Below are 20,293 nucleotides of genomic sequence, written 5' to 3'. Positions count from 1 at the left end.
GCTCGCCTAGCTAGAGTGCGGGTCACTTCAGAGCCGTTGAGGGTGATGCGCTGACGTTGGCTGGCCGCCCACGGATGCAGATCTTGAGTGGCACTGGAGCGCTACGATGCGGTGGACGAGACCGTTGGTGAAGCCCCAACGGCCTCGGGGGGGGGAGGGGCGGAGGTGCGATGATGTGCTCGGTGAAGTAGCCCCGGTGAGTTGGGAGACGGAATCGGTGAAGCGCACCTGATGCGGTGGAACTCGGTGTCTGTGAGGCACGTCGGTTGCGGCGGCCGACGTTGTCGGTGGACCACCCGGTGCGGTGGACGAGGGCGTAGATGAGGTAGCTCCAGTGCGGTGGTGAAGCGCAATCGTCGTCGTCGTCGTCATCCGGCACAGAGGTGGGGAACGGTGGGGAAAGAGACGAGACGAGGGGAGATTTGAGGGTTGGCGGTGAATTAGGGATTTGAGCAATCTGGGCGCGGAAGGGGACGGTGGAGAAGAGAGATTTTGCCGGGCTGGAATTGGGGCCGCCAGATATTTCAATCCGAAACGTGGAAGCGCGAACTTATATTGTCGTCGTCCTTTTTGGGGGGGAGGGGGTGGGTGGTTGGGTGCTACGCGTCCGTTCGACACATGCGACCACCCCGACAGGACTATGCTTTGGTGCCTTAAGGCACTTCCCTTTCTGTCCATGACATGTGGGCCCAACAGGTGGCTGGCCCACATGTCAGTGACCCAAAGACAGTTACCTTTAAGGCACCGAAGCAGCGTCCACCCCGACACGACCCTGGTCTGCCTGGTGCGCCTACATTTGAGAATGCAAACGAATCTTCTTTCATTTAAAAACGAATCTGTATGTATTACCATGCCCGTGTTTTCCTTGCAATAATTAGTCATTCGAAACGAGATACTCCATCCGTTCACTTTTGTAAGTTGTTTCAGACAACTTAAAATGAACTGTTTTGCACATTGTCTGAAATGTCTTCAAGGTCTTATAAAAGTGAACAGAGGGAGTACTATAAATTAATTAATGAGGAGTTATTTGAAAAAGAATCGAAATGGTACCCACGCTAACGTGGATTAGAGTGTGTGTCACATAATTAGTTATTTGAATTAGAGTGTGTGTCACGTAGTTAGTTATTTGAATTATAGTGTGTGTCACGTAGCAATCTCCAATTCTAACGTGGATTTCACATTTCATTGTATCCACGCTACTTTTTTAATACAAATTCATATGTATATGATGAACACCATGGTAGTGATAAAACTTTTGGATGGATTCAAACATATGACCTACAAAATAGCATAACAAACCGAGTCAATGTCAACTTTTCGAAACTTAGTATGACACGAATTCAAAATAATTACCCGTATGCCTGGTCCTCGGTTCAAACCTTACAATGTACACCAAATTGAAACATCGATATTAAGTCTCGTACTATGTACATTCAAATGTTGTTTTTAGCCCCCCCCCCCCGCACAAACGCTACATAGTTCCTGTATCGGTCAATCTTCCTCTCCTAACCACCTTAGGAAGCTATCGGTTTCCAACACACGTTCATTCTTTCTCTCCATGTTTCGATCTCTAAGTCTCTCAACTACACAACCCCTTTTTCCACTCTGTTACTAAATGTATTTACCTCACACACCCGCCATTGCACCCCATGCCGAGCTCTCTCTCTCCCCCCTCTCCCTCTCACCCTCTCGCGCTAAATACATGCATTGCCTATCTAGCCCCCCACCTCTCATGCGCACGCACGCACGTTGTATATCTAGGTCACTCCCTCGAGACTGTCTCACTCTTTCTTCCGCACGGCGGGCCACACTCGCTCAATCTCGCTCTCTTTATCTGAGTCTCGTTTAACCTCGTTTTCTTTCACACACAAATGATATATCTCCCTGTTCGGGCCTCGATCGACACACTCTATACTCTCTCACGCAGATTGTCTATCTAGGTCAGTCCATCCAAGCCGCCGCCACTCTTTCGACCTCATGGTGGGCCACGCTCACTCAATCTGTCTCTCTCTCTCTCTGTATGTCTCAATTGACCTTGCACTTTCTCGGACAAAAACGATATATCACCATGTTTGAACCCAATTCGACCTATTCACATTGTATACTCTCTCACACACATCGTCTATCTAGGTCACTCTCTCCAACCCGTCTCACTCTTTCGATCGCACGGCGACCCTATGTGATCGGTTGACCTTGCTTCCTCCCACGCACAAAATATATCTACACGTCTGTGACTGGATCATCTCTCAAGCTCTATCTTACAGCCCTCACCCTTGCCAAAAAGCTCAATCGGACAATATCTCTCCAGAGCATATATATATTTGTTCAATGAATGTCGGACCACACTCACTTTGTCTCTCTATCTATATGTCTCTCGATTGACCTCGCTTTCTCACACCGTATCTTCCACGCCTTGAAGCTACTACCTCTCCATCCCTTGCAAAGCCGGAGCTATTTACATTGCGAGGGGCACTCCAACCTTGGATTAATTTGTGTAGGCATTTATTCCGGTCGGTTTAGATTATATTTTCGTAGCATTCGGCCCACAACTACACCAAACACCGTTGCAACCCATGCAACTCCCCTAGTTGATTTCCCTCTGGCTCGGTCATCGCTCTCTCGCACGTCCTTTCTCGCCTTCAACATCGCACCATGGTATTATTGAAAAAACTATATTGTTCTCTTTAATTATTATAAATAAGCTACAAAACTACACACCGATAGTCCACTTGGAATGGAACAAATTTCGACCCACAAATTAAAGTGCTACAAACTACACAACGAGGGGCCCACATGTCATGAAACAAATTTGGACCCATATACAAATTAAAAAATAAAGGACGAGGATCGAACATGCGACCGGGCCTTCAAGCTGCGCGTCAATAGGCAACATATGTAGAATAGCAATGTTTGTTGTACCCCCTTTGTTCACACAATGTTTTTATATTACCACAACCTAATTAATGGATAACATGTAATATTATTTTTAGTACTATTCGCCTTCACTTACTGGTGAGTTCCATGTGTGCTCTCTCTCTCCTCCCCTTTTGCGTTTAGACGCACAGACAAATAGGAAGAACTCGTGGGCAATGTTGCCGTTGACCATATCTGGACGCGTTCACAAGTCACGGCACCAGTTTCACGTACTAGCAGCACTAGTCAGTGTGTACGTGCAATGCACTTTAATATGGAAGTATATTAAGTGCATGCGGATATTAACTACTAGGATATTATTTGCGTGTTGTCATGTGATTAGCACTAATTTTGGCATGAAATTAACTGCACGCTAAACGTGTTGAGCGCTCGACATTGAAGCAGTCTAGGTCGTTGGATGACAAGGCTTACATGTGGCTTGATGATGTTTTATATTTAATTTGATACGGCTCTAGTAGATCATTCAATCAATCAAACCATACATTTCGTTCAGTCTGACTCCGACTTTAAATTATACGACGATCGATATAAAATAAACGGAAATGATAAACGTTTGGATTTTAAGCATGGCAATCCGAACGTTTTTCATGGCAAATTTAGATTACGTGGCGGCGGCGGGGGTGTCTCGCGGTGGGAAGCGGCTCCTCTGCCGTGCTCTGTGTGTCGTCGGACCACTGACCGATGATGACAGCGGCGTCTTGCGCCGTTGTTGGCGTACTCCTGGACGTTGGCCTAGCTTCAAGGAAGGCCAAAATGTTCTGGACTTCGGAGCGAGTCAACTGGCGGGAGGAGGCGACTGGCGTTGGTGCAAGGAAGCGGTCGACGGCGGCCATCCATGCCGCTGAGGGGGGCATTGGCACCCACGCAGGGACAGGTGATGACCCACAAGTATAGGGGATCTATCGTAGTCCTTTCGATAAGTAAGAGTGTCGAACCCAACAAGGAGCAGAAGGAAATGATAAGCGGTTTTCAGCAAGGTATTCTCTGCAAGTACTGAAATAAGTGGTAACAGATAGTTTTGTGATGAGATAAATTGTAACGAGCAACAAGTAACAAAAGTAAATAAAGTGCAGCAAGATGGCCCAATCCTTTTGTAGCAAAGGACAAGTCGGAACAAATTCTTATAATAGGAAAAGCGCTCCCGAGGACACATGGGAATATCGTCAAGCTAGTTTTCATCACGTTCATATAATTCGCGTTCGATACTTTGATAATTTGATATGTGGGTGGACTGGTGCTTGGGTGCTTTTCTTACTTGAACAAGCATCCAACTTATGATTAACCTCTATTGCAAGCATCCGCAACTACAACAAAAGTATTAAGGTAAACCTAACCATAGCATGAAACATATGGATCCAAATCAGCCCCTTACGAAGCAACGCATAAACTAGGGTTTAAGCTTCTCTCACTCTAGCAACCCATCATCTACTTATTACTTCCCAATGCCTTCCTCTAGGCCCAAGTAATGGTGAAGTGTTATGTAGTCGACATTCACATAACACCACTAGAGGCTAGACAACATACATCTTATCAAAATATCAAACGAATACCAAATTCACATGACTACTAATAGCAAGATTTCTCCCTTGTCCTCAGGAACAAACGTAATTACTCACAAAGCATATTCATGTTCATAATCAAAGGGGTAATAATATGCATATAGGATCTGAACATATGATCTTCCACCAAATAAACCAACTAGCATCAACTACAAGGAGTAATCAACACTACTAGCAACCTACTAGCACCAATCCCGGACTTTGAGACAAGAATTGGATACAAGAGATGAACTAGGGTTTGGAGATGAGATGGTGCTGGTGAAGATGTTGATGGAGATTGCCCTCTCCCGATGAGAGGAGCGTTGGTGATGACGATGGTGATGATTTCCCCCTCCCGGAGGGAAGTATCCCCGGCAGAACAGCTCTGCCGGAGCTCTAGATTGGTTCCGCCAAGGTTCCGCCTCGTGGCGGCGGAGTCTCGTCCCGAAAAATTCCTCCTGAATTTTTTCTCATTGAAAGACTTCATATAGCAGAAGATGGACGTCGGAGAGCCACCAGGGGGCCCACGAGGTAGGGGGCGCCCCCCACCCTCGTGAGCAGGGTGTGGGCCCCCTGGCCTTCATCTTTGGCGAGGATTTTTCTTTATTTATTTTAAGATGTTCCTGTTGGAAATATGCCCTAGAGGCAATAATAAAAGCATTATTATTATATTTCTTTGTTCATGATAATTGTCTTTATTCATGCTATAACTGTATTATCCGGAAATCGTAATACACGTGTGAATACATAGACCATAATATGTCCCTAGTAAGCCTCTAGTTGACTAGCTCGTTGATCAACAGATAGTCATGATTTCCTGGCTATGGACATTGGATGTCATTGATAACGGGATCAACATCATTCGGAGAATGATGTGATGGACAAGACCTAATCCTAAGCATAGCACAAGATCGTGTAGTCCGTTTGCTAGAGCTTTTCCAATGTCAAGTATCTTCTCCTTTGACCATGAGATCGTGTAACTCCCGGATACCGTAAGAGCGCTTTGGGTGTTTCAAACGTCACAACGTAACTGGGTGACTATAAAGGTGCACTACGGGTATCTCCGAAAGTGTCTGTTGGGTTGACATGGATCGAGACTGGGATTTGTCACTCCATATAACGGAGAGGTATCACTGGGCCCACTCGGTAATGCATCATCATTATGAGCTCAAGGCGACCAAGTGGTTGATCACGGGATCATGCATTACGGTACGAGTAACGTGACTTGCCGGTAACGAGATTGAACAAGGTATTGGGATACCGACGATCGAGTCTCGGGCAAGTAACATACCGATTGACAAAGGGAATTGTATATGGGGTTGATTAATCCTCGACATCGTGGTTCATCCGATGAGATCATCGTGGAGCATGTGGGAGCCATCATGGGTATCCAGATCCCGCTGTTGGTTATTGCCGGAGAGTCGTCTCGGTCAGGTCTGCTTGTCTCCCGAACCCGTAGGGTCTACACACTTAAGGTTCGGCGACGCTAGGGTTATGAAGATATGTGTATGCAGTAACCCGAATGTTGTTCGGAGTCCCGGATGAGATCCCGGACGTCACGAGGAGTTCCGGAATGGTCCGGAGGTAAAGAATTATATATAGGAAGTGTTGTTTCGGCCATCGGGACAAGTTTCGGGGTTATCGATATTGTACCGGGACCACCGGGTGGGGCCACCTATCCCGGAGGGCCCCATGGGCTGAAATAGGAGGGAACCCAGCCCATAGTGGGCTGGGGCGCCACCCCCTATAGGCCCATGCGCCTATGGTTTCCACCAAGGAAGAGTCCAAGTGGTGGAAGGCACCCCTAGGTGCCTTGGGGGGGAGGGAAACCTCCCCTTGGCAGCCGCACCTAGGAGATTGGATCTCCTAGGCTGCGCACCACCCCCCCTTGGCCCTCCTATATATAGTGGGGGAGAGGAGGGAATTTCATACCTCAGCCTTTGGTGCTCCTCTCTCCCCGTTACGTCTCTCTCGCAGTATAGGCGAAGCCCTGCTACTGTGACGCCCTGCATCCACCACCACAGCCGTCGTGTCTGCTGGATCTTCATCAACCTCTCTTCCCCCCTTGCTGGATCAAGAAAGGAGGAGACGTCATCCGTTCCGTACGTGTGTTGAACGCGGAGGCACCGTCCGTTCGGTGCTTGATCATCGGTGATTTGAATCACGTCGTGTTCGACTACATCATCCCCGTTCTTTGAACGCTTCCGCTCGCGATCTACAAGGTACGTAGATGCATCTAATCACTCGTTGCTAGATGAACTCCTAGATGGATCTTGGTGAAACGAGTAGGAAAATTTTTGTTTTCTGCAACGTTCCCCAACAGTGGCATCATGAGCTAGGTCTATGCGTAGTTCTCTTGCACGAGTAGAACACAAAGTAGTTGTGGGCGTTGATTTTGTTCAATATGCTTGCCGTTACTAGTCTTATCTTGATTCGGCGGCATCGTGGGATGAAGCGGCCCGGACCGACCTTACACGTACTCTTACGTGAGACAGGTTCCACCGACTGACATGCAACTAGTTGCATAAGGTGGCTAGCGGGTGTCTGTCTCTCCTACTTTAGTCGGATCGGATTGATGAAAAGGGTCCTTATGAAGGGTAAATAGCAATTGGCATATCACGTTGTGGTCATTGCGTAGGTAAGAAACGTTCTTTCTAGAAACCCATAGCAGCCACGTAAAACATGCAAACAACAATTAGAGGACGTCTAACTTGTTTTTGCAGGGTATGCTATGTGATGTGATATGGCCAAAAGGATGTGATGAATGATATATGTGATGTATGATATTGATCATGTTCTTGTACAAGGAATCACGACTTACATGTCGATGAGTATGACGATCTACAAGGATGATCATGGAGCCCCAAGATGGAGATCAAAGGAGCTATGTGATATTGGCCATATCATGTCACTAATTATTTGATTACATGTGATGTTTATCATGTTTTGCATCTTGTTTACTTAAAACGACGGTAGTAAATAAGATGATCCCTTACAACAATTTCAAGAAGTGTTCTCCCCTAACTGTGCACCGTTGCTACAGTTCGTCGCTTCGAAGCACCACGTGTTAATCGGGTGTGATAGATCCTTTCGTTCACATACAACGGGTGTAAGAAGTTTTACACATGCAAAAACACTTAGGGTTAACTTGACGAGCCTAAGCATGTGAAGACATGGCCTCGGAACACAGAGACCGAAAGGTCGAACACGAGTCGTATGGAAGATACGATCAACATGGAGATGTTCACCGACGATGACTAGTCCGTCTCACGTGTTAATCGGACACGGATTAGTGACTTGGATCGTGTAACACTTAGATGACTAGAGGGATGTCTAATCTGAGTGGGAGTTCATTAATAATTTGATTAGATGAACTTGATTATCATGAACTTAGTCTAAAATCTTTACAATATGTCCTGTAGATCAAATGGCCAACGTTGTATTCAATTTCAACGCGTTCCTAGAGAAAACCAAGCTGAAAGACGATGGCAGCAACTATACGGACTGGGTCCGGAACCTGAGGATCATCCTCATAGCTGCCAAGAAAGATTATGTCCTACAAGCACCGCTAGGTGATCCACCCGTCCCACAGAACCAAGACGCTATGAACGCTTGGCAGACACGTACTGATGACTACTCCCTCGTTCAGTGCGGCATGCTTTACAGCTTAGAGCCGGGGCTCCAAAAGCGTTTTGAGAGACATGGAGCATATGAGATGTTCGAAGAGCTGAAAATGGTTTTTCAAGCTCATGCCCGGATCGAGAGATATGAAGTCTCCGATAAGTTCTTCAGCTATAAGATGGAGGAAAATAGTTCTGTCAGTGAGCACATACTCACTATGTCTGGGTTACATAACCGCTTGACTCAGCTGGGAGTTAATCTCCGGAATGACGGCGGTCATTGACAGAATCCTCCAGTCGCCTTCCACCAAGCTACAAGAGCTTTGTGATGAACTTCAATATGCAGGGGATGGCAAAAGACCATTCCTGAGGTATTTGCAATGCTGAAATCAGCAGAGGTAGAAGTCAAGAAGGAACATCAAGTGTTGATGGTAAATAAAACCACTAAGTTCAAGAAAGGGCAAGGGTAAAAAGAACTTCAAGAAGGACGGCAAGGAAGTTGCTGCGCCCGGCAAGCAAGCTGTCGGGAAGAAGTCAAAGAATGGACCCAAGCCTGAGACAGAGTGCTTTTATTGCAAAGGGAAGGGTCACTGGAAGCGGAACTGCCCCAAATACTTAGCGGACAAGAAGGCCGGCAAACACCAAAGGTATATTTGATATACATGTAATTGATGTGTACCTTACCAGTACTCGTAGTAACTCCTGGGTATTTGATACCGGTGCCGTTGCTCATATTTGTAACTCACAGCAGGAGCTGCGGAATAAACGGAGACTGGCGAAGGACGAGGTGACGATGCGCGTCGGGAATGGTTCCAAGGTCGATGTGATCGCCGTCGGCACGCTACCTCTACATTTACCTACGGGATTAGTTATAACCTCAATAATTGTTATTTAGTGCCAGTTTGAGCATGAACATTGTATCAGGATCTCGTTTAATACGAGATGGCTACTCATTTAAATCCGAGAATAATGGTTGTTCTATTTATATGAGAGATATGTTTTATGGTCATGCTCCGATGGTGAATGGTTTATTCTTAATGAATCTCGAGCGTAATGTCTACACATAGTTCATAGTGTGAGTACCAAAAGATGTAAGGTTGATAATGATAGTCCCACATACTTGTGGCACTGCCGCCTTGGTCACATAGGTGTCAAACGCATGAAGAAGCTCCATGCAGATGGACTTTTAGAGTCTCTTGATTATGAATCATTTGACACGTGCGAACCATGCCTCATGGGTAAAATGACCAAGACTCCGTTCTCAGGAACAATGGAGCGAGCAACCAACTTATTGGAAATCATACATACTGATGTGTGCGGTCCAATGAGTGTTGAGGCTCGCGGTGGCTATCGTTATGTTCTCACCCTCACTGATGACTTAAGTAGATATGGGTATGTCTACTTAATGAAACACAAGTCTGAAACCTTTGAAAAGTTCAAGGAATTTCAGAGTGAAGTTGAGAATCAACGTGACAGGAAAATCAAGTTTCTACGATCAGATCGTGGAGGAGAATACTTGAGTCACGAATTTGGCACACACTTAAGAAAATGTGGAATAGTTTCACAACTAACGCCGCCTGGAACACCTCAGCGTAATGGTGTGTCCGAACGTCGTAATCGCACTCTATTAGATATAGTGCGATCTATGATGTCTCTTACCGATTTACCGTTATCTTTTTGGGGCTATGATTTAGAGACTGCCGCATTCACTTTAAATAGGGCTCCGTCGAAATCCGTTGAGACGACACCGTATGAATTATGGTTTGGGAAGAAACCTAAGCTGTCGTTTCTAAAAGTTTGGGGATGCGATGGTTATGTCAAGAAACTTCAACCTGAAAAGCTCGAACCCAAGTCGGAAAAATGCGTCTTCATAGGATACCCTAAAGAAACTTATGGGTATACCTTCTACCTCAGATCCGAAGGCAAGATTTTTGTTGCCAGGAATGGATTCTTTCTAGAGAAAGAGTTTCTCTCGAAAGAAGTAAGTGGGAGGAAAGTAGAGCTTGATGAAGTATTACCTCTTGAATCGGTAAATGGCGCAACTCAAGAAAATGTTCCTGAGGTGCCTGCACTGACTAGAGAGGAAGTTAATGATGATGATCAAGATACTTCTGATCAAGCTCCTACTGAATTTCGAAGGTCCACAAGGACACGTTCCGCACCAGAGTGGTACGGCAACCCTGTCTTGGAAATCATGTTGTTAGACAACAGTGAACCTTCGAACTATGAAGAAGCGATGGCGGGCCCGGATTCCGACAAATGGCTAGAAGCCATGAAATCCGAGATAGGATCCATGTATGAAAACGAAGTATGGACTTTGACTGACTTGCCCGTTGAATGGCGAGCCATAGAAAATAAATGGATCTTTAAGAAGAAGACAGACGCGGATGGTAATGTGACCATCTATAAAGCTCGGCTTGTCGCTAAGGGTTATCGACAAGTTCAAGGGGTTGACTACGATGAGACTTTCTCACCGGTAGCGAAGCTGAAGTCCGTCCGAATCATGTTAGCGATTGCCGCATTCTATGATTATGAAATATGGCAAATGGACGTCAAAACGGCATTCCTTAATGGTTTCCTTAAGGAAGAATTGTATATAATGCAGCCGGAAGGTTTTGTCGATCCTAAGAATGCTAACAAGGTGTGCAAGCTCCAACGCTCGATTTATGGGCTGGTGCAAGCATCTCGGAGTTGGAACATTCGCTTTGATGAGATGATCAAAGCGTTTGGGTTTACGCAGACTTATGGAGAAGCCTGCGTTTACAAGAAAGTGAGTGGGAGCTCTGTAGCATTTCTCATACTATATGTAGATGACATACTTTTGATGGGAAATGATATAGAACTCTTGGACAGCATCAAGGCCTACTTGAATAAAAGTTTTTCAATGAAGGACCTTGGAGAAGCTGCTTATATATTAGGCATCAAGATCTACAGAGATAGATCAAGACGCCTCATAGGTCTTTCACAAAGCACATACCTTGATAAGATTTTGAAGAAGTTCAAAATGGATCAGTCCAAGAAAGGGTTCTTGCCTGTTTTGCAAGGTATGAAGTTGAGCTCAGCTCAATGTCCGACCACGGCAGAAGAGATAGAAGAGATGAGTGTCATCCCCTATGCCTCAGCCATAGGTTCTATTATGTATGCCATGCTGTGTACCAGACCTGATGTAAACCTTGCCGTAAGTTTGGTAGGAAGGTACCAAAGTAATCCCGGCAAGGAACACTGGACAGCGGTCAAGAATATCCTAAAGTACCTGAAAAGGACTAAGGAAATGTTTCTTGTTTATGGAGGTGACGAAGAGCTCGTCGTAAAGGGTTATGTCGACGCTAGCTTCGACACAGATCTGGATGACTCTAAGTCACAAACCGGATACGTGTATATGTTGAATGGTGGAGCAGTGAGCTGGTGCAGCTGCAAACAAAGCGTGGTGGCGGGATCTGCATGTGAAGCGGAGTACATGGCAGCCTCGGAGGCAGCACATGAAGCTATATGGGTGAAGGAGTTCATCACCGACCTAGGAGTCATACCCAATGCGTCGGGGCCAATCAAACTCTTTTGTGACAACACTGGAGCTATTGCACTTGCCAAGGAGCCCAGGTTTCACAAGAAGACAAGGCACATCAAGCGTCGCTTCAACTCCATTCGTGAAAATGTTCAAGATGGAGACATAGAGATTTGTAAAGTACATACGGACCTGAATATAGCAGATCCGTTGACTAAACCTCTCCCTAGGGCAAAACATGATCAACACCAGAATTCCATGGGTGTTCGATTCATCACAATGTAACTAGATTATTGACTCTAGTGCAAGTGGGAGACTATTGGAAATATGCCCTAGAGGCAATAATAAAAGCATTATTATTATATTTCTTTGTTCATGATAATTGTCTTTATTCATGCTATAACTGTATTATCCGGAAATCGTAATACACGTGTGAATACATAGACCATAATATGTCCCTAGTAAGCCTCTAGTTGACTAGCTCGTTGATCAACAGATAGTCATGATTTCCTGGCTATGGACATTGGATGTCATTGATAACGGGATCACATCATTAGGAGAATGATGTGATGGACAAGACCCAATCCTAAGCATAGTACAAAGATCGTGTAGTTCGTTTGCTAGAGCTTTAGAATACTCAAGCTTGCATGCCTGCAGGTCGACTCTAGAGGATCGTGTAACTCCCGGATACCGTAGGAGTGCTTTGGGTGTATCAAACGTCACAACGTAACTGGGTGACTATAAAGGTGCATTACAGGTATCTCCGAAAGTGTCTGTTGGGTTGACACGGATCGAGACTGGGATTTGTCACTCTGGATAACGGAGAGGTATCACTGGGCCCACTCGGTAATGCATCATCATTATGAGCTCAAGGTGACCAAGTGGTTGATCATGGGATCATGCATTACAGTACGAGTAAAGTGACTTGCCGGTAACGAGACTGAACAAGGTATTGGGATACCGACGATCGAGTCTCGGGCAAGTAACATACCGATTGACAAAGGGAATTGTATACGGGGTTGATTAATCCTCGACATCGTGGTTCATCCGATGAGATCATCGTGGAGCATGTGGGAGCCATCATGGGTATCCAGATCCCGCTGTTGGTTATTGACCAGAGAGTCGTCTCGGTCATGTCTGCTTGTCTCCCGAACCCGTAGGGTCTACACACTTAAGGTTCGGTGATGCTAGGGTTATGAAGATATGAATATGCAGTAACCCGAATGTTGTTCGGAGTCCCGGATGAGATCCCGGACGTCACGAGGAGTTCCGGAATGGTCCGGAGGTAAAGAATTATATATAGGAAGTGCTGTTTCGGCCATCGGGACAAGTTTCGGGTTTATCGGTATTGTACCGGGACCACCGGAGGGGTCCCGGGGGCCCACCGGGTGGGGCCACCTGTCCCGGGGGGGGCCACATGGGCTGTAGGGGGTGCGCCTTGGCCTTCATGGGCCAAGGGCACCAGCCCTACTAGGCCCATGCGCCTAAGGTTCCACCACGGAGAGAGTCCAAGTGGTGGAAGGCACCCCGAGGTGCCTTGGGGGGGAGGGAAACCTCCCCTTGGCCGCCGCACCTAGGAGATTAGATCTCCTAGGCTGCGCACCACCCCCCCTTGGCCCTCCTATATATAGTGGGGGAGAGGAGGGATTTCATACCTCAGCCTTTGGTGCTTCCTCTCTCCCCGTTACGTCTCTCTCTCGTAGTATAGGCGAAGCCCTGCTACTGTGACGCCCTGCATCCACCACCACGCCGTCGTGCTGCTGGATCTTCATCAACCTCTCTTCCCCCCTTGCTGGATCAAGAAAGGAGGAGACGTCATCCGTTCCGTACGTGTGTTGAACGCGGAGGCACCGTCCGTTCGGTGCTTGATCATCGGTGATTTGAATCACGTCGTGTTCGACTACATCGTCCCCGTTCTTTGAACGCTTCCGCTCGCGATCTACAAGGTACGTAGATGCATCTAATCACTCGTTGCTAAATGAACACCTAGATGGATCTTGGTGAAACGAGTAGGAAAAATTTTGTTTTCTGCAACGTTCCCCAACAGTTGTGGAGTTTCAGGACTTTTGGAGTTGCGCAGAATAGGTATCTAATATTTGCTCCTTTTCCAGCCCAGAATTCCAGCTGCCGGCATTCTCCCTCCTTATGTAAACCTTGTAAAATAAGAGAGAATAGCCATAAGTATTGTGACATAAAGTGAAATAACAGTCCATAATGCAATAAATATCGATATAAAAGCATGATGCAAAATGGACGTATCAACTCCCCCAAGCTTAGACCTCGCTTGTCCTCAAGCGAAAAGCCGATAACAATAAATATGTCCTCATGTTTAGAGGTAGAGGCGTCGATAAAAATAAAATACGGACATGAAGGCATCATGATCATTCTCATAACAGCAACATATATAGATTTTGTCATATGATTACTTATGTTCAAGTGATGATCTATTCACAATGCAAAAGTATAAATCATAAACCTTATTGGGCTCTGACAAACTATAATCTCAGTCATTGAAGCAATTGCAATTTATCATAGCATCGGAAAGAGTCTATGTCAGAGCTAAAAAGCAAGTCCACGTACTCAACTATCATTTAGTCCTCCATAATTGCTAACACTCACGCAATACTTATGGTTACAGAGTTTTAATCGGACACAGAGAAAGATAGGGGCTTATAGTTTTGCCCCACAACCTTTTACCTCAAGGGTAATGTCAACAATAATGGTTCATGCTCCCCTACATCCAATTAGATATATATATATATCACGTTCTTTCCAAGATGCTGAGCTTGCCAAAGGATAAAATGAAAAAGAAAAGGTGAAGATCACCATGACTCTTGCATAAGGTAGAAGATAATAATAAAGGATAGGCCCTTCGCAGAGGGGAGAAGAGGTTGCCATGCGCTTTTATGGTTGGATGCACAAAATCTCAATGCAAAAGAACGTCACTTTATATTGCCCCTTGTGATATGAACCTTTATTATGCAGTCCGTCGCTTTTATTACTTCCACATCACAAGATCGTATAAAGCTTATTTCTCCCACACCAATCAATCATACATATTTAGAGAAATTTTTATTGTTTTGCACCGATGTCAACTTACTTGAAAGATCTTACTCAATCCATAGGTAGATATGGTGGACTCTCATGGCAAAACTGGTTTAGGGATTTTGGAAGCACAAGTAGTATTCCTACTTGGTGCTGAGAATTTGGCTAGCATGAGGGGGAAAGGCAAGCTCAACAAGTTAGAGGATCCATGACAACATACTTTATCTCAGATATAAGAAAGACATAACTCATTACATTGTCTTCCTTGTCCAACATCAACTCTTTAGCATGTCATATTTTAATGAGTGTTCCCAATCATAAAATATGTCAATAATAATATATCTATGTGTGAAAACCTCTCTTTCCTTATTACTTCCTATTAATTTCAACAATGACCAAAGCTATGTCTGCCAACTCCCAACAACTTTTAATCATCATACTCTTTCTATGTGAAGTCATTACTCTCAATAAGATCAATATGAACTTTTTGTTTCTTTTTATTCTTTTTCTCTTTTCTTTTATTCACCCAAGATCATGGCAAAATAATCAAGCCCTTGACTCAACACTAATCTTTATTATATATAGCTCACGGACTCGATCACATAGAGAGATCATAAAGCAAACTCAAAACTAGATCATGCCATAAACTTTATTCTACTAGATCAAGATACTACTAATAGGATCGAACTAAGAAAAATGGTAAAGATAGGAGTTGTGATTGTGATACAATACCGGGGCACCTCCCCCAAGCTTGGCAGTTGCCAAGGGGAGTGCCCATACCCATGTGATTATATCTCCTTCTTTGTTGTCGGTGTAATATTCTTGGCGATGATTCCCCTCAAGATGTATTCTCCTCCTCGAGCTTATTGACTTGCTGTTTGAGGTCCATTATTTCCTTACGAAGCTTTCCTGTGACAGCTAAAGCTCCTTGCACCCAAGGGTGTTGCATAGCTGCGGGAGAACAAGTGACACTCCTCTTCATATTTTCATAAGAAAGAAATCTAACATTAGAAGGGAAAACCGAGTTTGGAATAGCTGAGCTCTGTAGTTCCCCCATCGTGAACCCAGCTTGGAGGCGAGAGGTGACTTCTTGTTCCTCCATGGCATCTACTCTCATCAAGTCAGCCTCCATCTCTTCCTCCGTTGCTGGCCCAAAATGGTCAGCGTCGCTGTTTGCCCTTGGTTCCGGTGCCGGATTAGATACCCGGCTCTCCCCGATTGACTCTTGAGAAGACATCTTGCTCTAATCTGCAGCAGCAATAACTCGAAAACAAAAACAGAGGAGATTTGCGTGATACGGGAGTCAAAACCTTCGGAAGAATATATAATGAATTTGTACCGACCAAAATACGTATCGTGCAAGAAAACAGAGTCCGGAAGGCACACGAGGTACTCACGAGGTAGGGGGCGCGCCCACCACCCTTGTGGGACCATCGTGCCCTTCCCGGACTGCTACTTATTTTTTTATTTTTCTAAATATTCCAAAACGGAGAAATATTGCCTTAAAAATTGTTTTGGAGTCGGTTTACTTACCATACCACATACCTATTCCTTTTCGGAGTGTGAAACATTCCGGAAAGTGTCCCTTATGTATTCCTCCGGGGTTACGGTTTCAATAATATTGGTTTCAACATTTATGGGATTACCTGAGATATAATGTTTGATTCTTTGACCGTTTACCACCTTCGGATTTGTGCCTTCGAAGTTGTTGATCTTTATGGCACCGGAACGATAGACCTCTTCGATAACATAGGGGCCTTCCCATTTAGAGAGAAGTTTGCCTGCAAAAATATCTTAAACGAGAGTTGTATAGCAATACATAATCACCTACATTAAACTCACACTTTTGTATCCTTTTGTCATGCCATCTTTTAACTTTTTCTTTAAACAACTTGGCATTTTCATAAGCTTGGGTTCTCCATTCATCAAGTGAGCTAATATCAAATAACCTCTTCTCACCGGCAAGTTTAAAATCATAGTTGAGCTCTTTAATAGCCCAATACGCCTTATGTTCTAGTTCGAGAGGTAAGTGACATGCTTTTCCATAAACCATTTTATACGGAGACATACCCATAGGATTTTTATATGCAGTTCTATAAGCCCATAATGCATCATCAAGTTTCTTGGACCAATTCTTCCTAGACCTATTAACAGTCTTTTGCAAAATTAATTTGAGCTCTCTATTGCTCAACTCTACTTGACCACTAGACTGAGGGTGATAAGGAGATGCAATTCTATGATTAACATCATATTTAGCAAGCATTTTACGGAAACCACCATGAATAAAGTGTGAATCACCATCAGTCATTAAATATCTAGGGACTCCAAACCTCGGAAAAATAACTTCTTTAAGCATTTTAATAGAAGTGTTATGATCAGCACTACTAGTTGGAATAGCTTCTACCCACTTAGTAACGTAATCAACAGCCACTAGAATATGTGTGTATCCATTAGAGGCAGGAAAAGGTCCCATATAATCAAAGCCCCAAACATCAAATGGTTCAATAACAAGAGAATAATTCATAGGCATTTCTTGACGTCTACTAATATTACCAATTCTTTGACATTCATCACAAGACAAGACAAACTTACGGGCATCCTTGAAGAGAGTAGGCCAATAAAAACCAGATTGCAATACCTTATGTGCAGTTCTGTCTCCAGCGTGGTGTCCTCCATAAGCTTCGGAGTGACACTTGCGTAGGATCTGTTCCTGTTCATGCTCAGGTACACAACGTCTAATAACACCATCTACTCCTTCTTTATAAAGATGTGGATCATCCCAAAATTAATGTCTTAAATCATAGAAAAACTTTTTCTTTTGCTGGTATGTGAAGCTAGGTGGTATAAACTTAGCAACAATATAATTAGCATAATCAGCATACCATGGAGTACTACGAGAAGTACTTATAACATTTAATTGTTCATCAGGAAAGCTATCATTAATAGGTAGTGGGTCATCAAGAATATTCTCTAACCTAGACAAGTTGTCTGCAACGGGGTTCTCAACTCTCTTTCTATCAACAATATGCAAATCAAATTCTTGTAGCAAGAGAGCCCATCTAATAAGTCTACGTTTAGCATCTTTCTTTTCCATAAGGTATTTAATAGCAGCATGATCAGTATGAATAGTTACTTTAGAATCAACAATATAAGGTCTGAACTTATCACAAGCAAATACAACTTCTAAAAGCTCTTTTTCAGTAGTAGCATAATTTCTTTGAGCATTATCTAGAGTCTTACTAGCATAATAAATAACATTTAATTTCTTATCAACTCTTTGCCCTAGAACAGCACATACAGCATAATCACTAGCATCACACATAATTTCAAAGGGTAAATTCCAATCAGGTGGCTGAACAACAGGTGCAGAGACTAATGCTTTCTTAAGTATTTCAAATGCTTCTACACAATCATCATCAAAGACAAATGGTATATCTTTTTGCAATAAATTAGTCAGAGGCCGAGAAATTTTTGAGAAGTCCTTAATGAACCTCCTATAAAATCCAGCGTGACCAAGGAAACTTCTTATACCTTTGATGTCCTTGGACATGGCATCTTTTCAATAGCATCAACCTTGGCTTTATCAACTTTAATACCTCTTTCAGAAATTTTGTGCCCCAAGACAATACCTTCATTAACCATAAAGTGGCACTTTTCCCAATTCAAGACGAGATTAGTTTCTTCACATCTCTGCAAAACTCAATCAAGATTGCTCAAGCAATCATCAAAAGAGGAACCATAGACGGAAAAGTCGTCCATGAAAACCTCACAAATCTTTTCACAAAGTCAGAGAATATAGCCATCATGCATCTTTGAAAGGTAGCAGGTGCATTACATGAACCAAAAGGCATACGTCTATAAGCAAAAGTACTAAAAGGGCATGTAAAAGTAGTCTTTGATTGATCTCTAGCCGACACAGGTATTTGAGAGAAACCAGAATAACCATCTAGAAAGCAATAGTGTGTATGTTTGCATAATCTTTCTAGCATTTGATCAATAAAAGGTAAGGGGTAATGATCTTTCTTAGCAGCTTTATTTAATTTGCGGAAATCAGTTACCATCCTATAACCCGTGATAATTCTTTGTGGAATCAATTCATCTTTATCATTAGGAACAACAGTAATACCTACCTTCTTAGGGACACAATGGACAGGACTTACCCACTCACTATCAGCAACGGGATAGATTATACCTGCCTCCAGAAGCTTGAGTATTTCTTTTTTACCACTTCTTTCATTTTAGGATTCAAACGTTGTTGAGGATCACGAACTGGTTTGGCATCTGCTTCCAAATTTATTTTATGTTGACATAGAGTGGGACTAATGCCCTTAAGATCATCAAGAGTATATCCAATAGCAGCATGATGCTTCTTCAGAGTTTTCAATAATCTTTCTTCTTCATGCTCTGAAAGGTTAGCACTAATAATAACAGGATATATCTTCTTTTCATCAAGATAAGCATATTTAAGATTATCATGCAATGGTTTAAGCTCAAACACGGGATCACCCTTGGGTGGAGGAGGATCCCCTAAGATTTCAACAGGCAAATTGTGTTGCAGAATAGGTTCCTGTTTAAAGAATACTTCATCTATTTCCCTTCTTTCATTCATGAACATATCATTTTCATGGTCTAGCAAATAGTGTTCTAAAGGATCACTAGGAGGCACGGCAATAGAAGCAAGACCAATAATTTCATCCTTACTAGGTAATTCTTCCTCACGATGTTGTTTACTAAATTTAGAGAAATTAAACTCATGAACCATATCATCCAAGCCAATAGTAACAACATTCTTTTTGCAATCTACCCTAGCATTAACATTGTTCAAGAAGGGTCTACCAAATATAATGGGACAAAAGCTATCTTGTGGGGAACCAAGAACAAGAAAATCAGTAGGATATTTAGTTTTGCCACACAAGACTTCAACATCTCTAACAATTCCCATTGGTGAAATAGTATCTCTATTAGAAAGTTTAATGGTAACATCAATCTCTTCTAACTCAACAGGTGCAATGTCATGCATAATTTCTTTGCATAAGTCAATAGGTATTGCACTAGCACTAGCACCCATATCACATAAGCCATGATAACAATGATCTCCTATTTTAACAGAAATAATAGGCACGCCTACCACAGGTCTATGTTTATCTTTAGCACAAGATTTAGCAATTCTAGCAGTTTCACCTTCGAACTGAATAACATGCCCATCAATATTATCAGACAAGAGATCTTTAACAATAGCAATATTAGGTTCTACTTTAACTTGCTTAGGAGGTGTATAAGTTCTAATATTGCTTTTATGAACAACAGTTGAAGCTTTAGCATGATCCTTTACTCTAACAGGGAAAAGTGGTTTCTCAACATAAGAAGTAGGAACAATAGGATCATTATAAGTGACAGTCTTTTCTTCAACTTTAATAGGTGCAGCTACTTTTACTTCTATGGGAGGATGATATTTAAACCACTTCTCCTTAGGGAGATCAACATAAGTAGCAAAAGATTCACAGAAAGAAGCTACTATCTCAGAGTCAAGTCCATATTTAGTGCTAAACTTACGGAAAATATCGGTGTCCATAAAAGATTTAACACAATCAAACTTAGGTGTCATACCTGACTCCTTACCTTCGTCGAGGTCCCAATCTTCAGAGTTGCGTTTA

The sequence above is a fragment of the Triticum urartu genome, chromosome 1 (genome assembly GCF_003073215.2).
Source record: "Triticum urartu cultivar G1812 chromosome 1, Tu2.1, whole genome shotgun sequence".
NCBI lineage: Eukaryota > Viridiplantae > Streptophyta > Magnoliopsida > Poales > Poaceae > Triticum > Triticum urartu.
This window is presented reverse-complemented; position numbering follows the sequence as displayed.